A 5,834-nucleotide genomic window follows, 5' to 3' on the forward strand; every position below is an offset into this window, starting at 1 on the left:
GGTTGTGAGCCACCATGTGGTTGCTGGGATTTGAACTCTGGACCTTCGGAAGAGCAGTCGGGTGCTCTTACCCACTGAGCCATCTCACCAGCCCCTCTTTGTGGCTTTTCATGTCATCCTTGCATAGGCCATGCTAACCTCTGTCGTGTTTGATTTTAGTGCAGTGCTAAGAAAACAAGCACATTCTTTTTTAAGATTTATTTCATGTATGTGACTACACTGTGGTTCTCTTCAGACACCAGAAGAAGGCATTGGATCCCATTACAGACGGTTGTGAGCCACCATGTGGTTGCTGGGAATTGAACTCAGGACCTCTGGAAGAGCAGTCAGTGCTCTTAGCTGCTGAGCCATCTCTCCAGCCCATGAGCACTATTCTTAAAGATTTCCTTTGGGTCCAGCAAGTTGATGAAGTGGGTAGAGACACGTGCCATGCAAACCTGGGCTCCTGGATTCCATCTTGGAATCCTCACAGTGGAAGCAGAGAACCAGGTCTTCTCTCTCTCTCCTCTCTTCTCTTCTCTCTCTCTCTCTCTCTCTCTCTCTCTCTCTCTCTCTCTCTCTCTCTCTCTCTCTCTCTCTCTCTCTCCCCACAAATAAATAATAAATAAACATATATAAGTTTCTACTTGGGTTTAAAGCATAAAGACCCCATCCCCCTCGATAGCAGCTGAGTTTGTTCTAATGAGGTGACTTAGGGCCGAGCCCCAGACAACTTCAGGTGTGGGAAATCAAATGATTTCAAGGTTAAAGGTTAGAACTTTCAGCCCCATCCACGTCCTCTTGGAAGTGAAGAGGAGGCTGGACAGCAGCTCTGCCACATCTCTTAGGAACTGAGGTGATGGAGTTCAGTGACAAAGCGCTTGCCTACCATTCATGGGGTCCTGGGATCTATCCCAGCAGCACAAAAACAAGTAACGCTATTTAAAAAACAAACAAACAAACAAACAAACAGAACAGAACCTTTCTATATAGCTTTACCTGACCTAGAATAAGCTATAAGAACCAGCCTGGCCTTGAACTCAAAAATGTCTTTGTGAATACTTCTTTTGTTTTATTTTTTTGAGATAGGGTCTCTCAAGGTAGTTCTGGCTGTCCTAGAACTCATTATGTAGACCAGGCTGGCCTCAAACTACAGAAATCGTCCTGCTGCCTCTGACTCCCAGGTGCTGCACCACCATACCTGGCTTTGCCTGGCTTTACTCTGGAGAGCTGGGGCGGTAGCTCACTTAGCACACTTTCCCAGCATGCATGGAGGCCCTGGTTATGAGCCCCAGAACCACATAAACCTGGCATGGTGCTGTATTCTGGAGAGAGAGACAAGAAATCAGAAAGCCAAGGTCACCCTTGACTACATAGAGAACTTGAAACCAGCCTGGGTTACCTGAGACCCTGCCTCAAACAAAATTAAATGAGGGCTGACCTGACAATCTGGGCTTCATCTTCAGAACCCACATGATGCTGGAATCAACTCCACAAAGTCCTCTGATTGCCACATTATCCTCCACATACACAAACACACACACACACACACACACACACACATCTTGTGCATAGAAACATGCAAATAACAGAGCAGTGGTGGCACACACCTTTAATCCCAGCCCTCAGGAAGCAGAGCCAGGTGGATCTCTGAGTTCAAGGCTAGCCTGGTCTGCAGAGTAAGTTCCAAGATAACCAGGGAACATGGTGAAACCCTATCTCAAAGAAAGAAAAAAAAAAGAGAGAAAGAAAGAGAAAGAGAGAGAGCCTTTTAAAAAATGAGTAAATTTTTAAATAATTGCTCTTGTACAAGATTTGCTGAATTTCTAGGTTGCTGAACACATGGATACTGAAAGGGGTACCTCCTAGAGAGGGCATGGGACCTTTGCACCCCGACTCCTGACCTTGCCCTGTCCATCTCCCAAGCTGGTGTTCATCCTTTATAACAAAAGGGCGAATGGAAGCAGAGAGTTTCCTTGAGTGTGAGCCAGTCTAGTAAGTCAGTCCATCACTGGAAAGGATCACTGGTTGGCCAGAGGTTCTGGAAATCCAGACTTGTGAATGGAGTGGCCTAGGATTGAGCCTCAACCTGTGAGATCAGACATTCCCTCTCAGTAGACTGAGTCAGAAACAGACTGAATTCGAGAAGCCCAGCTGGTGTGGGCGGCCGAAGTGCTGTTGGGGAAAACTCTCCCATACATCACGGTGACCGGTGGCCACTGAGGCACGGGAAGAACTCTGAGGATAGGGAAACGCTTTGCATGGATCACCCCCCCCCAACCCCCCTTGTATTTAGTATACTCCAAATCACTGAAGTGTACGCTCCCGGCCCATAGCGATCTCAGTGCCACCTGGACTGAATGAAAACGTGTCTGAAAAAAAACAATAAAATAAAATCAAAACCCAAAGGTGATTCTCACGGTGTGTTTGCTATATCTCAACAAGATTGTGGTTTAAAACAGAACAACAGAAAGAGTTAGCAAAGGAACAAGGAGGGTGCGCGAGAGCCACATATGCCTGCGAGAGCCACGTATGCCCGGGTGGGCTGGCCCCGGCCTGGGTAAGCAGCTGCAGCAATTCTCCCTTAGTCCAGATTCCCTTTCACTGCTCTTGCCTCCCTGCCACAGGGCTGCCCTGGATGCTGCACAGGGTCCAGAGCCTGCAGATGCCCTAGAGCAGAAACTGTAAAATTCCCAATTTTCCCCTCATTCCATTGCTTGCTGGCCACGTGGCATGTGCTAGTTAATTTTGTCAACTTGACACAAACTAGAGTCATTGGGGAAAAGAGAACCTTAATTTAGAAAATACCTCCACTAAATGGCTGTGGACATGTCTGTAGGGTATTATTATTATTGTTGTCGTTATTGTTACTGTTATTGATTGCTGTAAGAGAGCCCAGTCCACTGTGGGCAGTACCATTCCCGAGCAGATGATCCTGGATAGTATAAGAGAGCAAATTGAGCAAGCCTGGGAGCAAACCAGTAAGAGCTCGCCCGTGACCGCTCTTCAGTTCCCGCTTCCAGGTCCCTGCTTTGAGCTCCTCCTGCCTTGGCTTCCCTCCGTGATTGACTACGATCAGGATGTATATAAACCAAATAAACCCTTCCTTCCCAAGTTACTTTTGGTCATGGTCTTTAACACAGCAATAGAAGCCTAAAGAGGATGTAGCTTCAATAACTTCCCTGAGCCTCCATCCCACTGCTTGAAGAGAGTATTGTCTGAACACACTGACAGATGTCAGATGTCAGGGCCCAGTGGTATTTGCTTCTCCCAGATGGAAAGAGCCACCACCCACCCACCCCCAACCCTCAGGCTGTGACCTAGCACACAGAGTCTGACACAAAAGGAGAAACCAACCTTCGTTATAATGAGCATTGTGTGGCATATCCATCTTACAGATGCAACGAATCTGAGATCCAGTGATGGTCAAAGAGCCATCCAACACTGAGGGGGATTTGGGTCCCTGTCTTTGAGATCCTTTCTCACTCAGGATGGGACCTCACCAGTTAGAGGCAAAGGTGACTAAGTCAGCAAAACCAGCTTTTCTGGAGAGCTCTTTGCCAAGCCAGAGTTCTAAGAGGATGGCCAACCTCTAACCCAGTAGCTGCTTGTGTAGGGCTCTGGTTCATAAAACATCTCACCAGGACAAAGATATATGTAGGTTCCCATGAGGATGAAAAGCAGAAAGCAATCCAGACTTCCCTGATCGCAACACAGCCTTGTGATTAGACAGTGCGCACTTACTTAATATCTTTGTGGCCAGTGACATAAAAGGCTTAGCTGGTAAAGCTTGCTTGTCACCAAACCTGACCACCGGAGTTTAATCCCCCTGGGTTCACATGGTTAGAGAACAGCACTGACTTCTGCAAGCTGACCTTTGACCTCTACTTCACTTGCATGCCCCCCCTCCTACACACACACACCAAATTAATTAATATAATTTAATTTTTTATGCTGTCTTTGAGGAATTTTTAAATGCTGGGGAGAAATCATATGTTCTGATGATCATGATAATTTTTTTAAAAGCCATACTAGCAGTGACTATCCATTTTCAGCCTCCCATGGCCAGCACAGAGGCATAGGTACCCCAACCTCACATGACCATCAGAGAGGCAACCCTATTCTGCAGCAATTTCTTAGTTCAGCCTAAAAATCAAAAAGCAGTATTTGTCGAATGGACAGGTTAGCAGTCATCCTCCTTGTGTGAAATTATACATGATTTTAGTTTACTTAACAGTTTTCTATATTCCCTGGGTATGCATGGTTTTGTTTTCTGTAGTGAACCTAGGACCTTGTGGGAGCTAAGTAAACAATCTATCCCTGAGCTACAAATAATTCAGTCTTTACATTTTTATTAAGGCCAGAATGTCCTTGAACTTTCTTTTATTCATATTTGAGATGATCTCACTATGTAGCACAGGCTGGCCTAGAACTCACTACATAGCACAGGCTGACCTTGAACCTGCTATAATCCTCTTGTCTTATCCTCCAAATGCTGGGACTATAAGCATCTGCCATCATACATGGCTCTCCGCCCTTAGTTTTTTTTTTTTTTTTTTTTCTTTTGCTATTACACACCTGTGATCCAGCACTTAAGGAGAGATGAAGGCAGGGGCTGGAGAGATGGCTCAGAGGTTAAGAGCAATGACTGCTCTTCCAGAGGTCCTGAGTTCAGTTCCCAGCCACATCACCATGCTCATAACCATCTATGATGGCATCCGGTGCTCTCTTCTGGCCTGCAGGCATAAATGCAGGAAGAACACTATATACATAATAAATAAATGAATAAATAAATCCTAAAAAAAATTAAAGGAGATGAGGTATGATGGCAAAGTGTCCAAGGTCACCTCGCTGAGTTCAACGCTAGCCTGAGTTACCTGAGACACTATCTCAAAATAATAATTATATGGCTGATTTTGTGTGTCAACTTGACAGAGGCTGGAGTTATCACAGAGAAAGGAGCTTCAGTTGAGGAAATGCCTCCATTGAGATCTAGCTATGGGGCATTTTCTCAATTAGTGATCAAGCAGGGAGGTCCCCTTGTGGGTGGTGCCATCTCTGGGCTGGTAGTCTTGGTTCTATAAGAGAGCAGGCTGAGCAAGCCAGGGGAAGCAAGCCAGGAAAGAACATCCCTCCATGGCTTCTGCATCAGCTCCTGCTTCTTGACCTGCTTGAGTTCCAGTCCTGACTTCCTTGGTGATGAAAGTATGGAAGTGTAAGCTGAATAAACCCTTTCCTCCCCAACTTGCTTCTTGGTCATGATGTTTGTGCAGGGATAGAAACCCTGACTAAAGCCGGGCATGGTGGTGCATGCCTTTAATCCCAGCACTCTGGAGGCAGAGGCAGGCATATTTCTGAGTTTGAAGCCAGCCTGGTCTACAGAATGAGTTCTAGGATAGCCAGAGCTACACAGAGAAACCCTGTCTCAAAAAACCAAAAAAAAAAACCAAAAAAAAAAAAAAAAAAAAAAAAAAGAAGAAGAAGAAGAGAGCGAGCTGCCGAGTGTGAGTAAGAGCACTTGATGCTCTTGCAGAGTCTGCATCATGGTTCCGAGCTCAGCACCCACATGGTAGCTCACAACCCTCTGTGTAACTCCAGTCCCAGGAATCCAATTCCTGTTTCTGCTGGTCTCTTGGACACCAGGTACACATGCCATACACATACATACACACAGACAGTACACATACATACACACAGACAGTACACATACATACAAACATGCAGTACACATACATACACACAGACAGTACACATACATACACACAGACAGTACACATACATACAAACATGCAGTACACATACATACAAACATGCAGTACACATACATACACACAGACAGTACACATACATACACA

This window comes from Mus caroli, chromosome 14 (genome assembly GCF_900094665.2).
Source record: "Mus caroli chromosome 14, CAROLI_EIJ_v1.1, whole genome shotgun sequence".
NCBI lineage: Eukaryota > Metazoa > Chordata > Mammalia > Rodentia > Muridae > Mus > Mus caroli.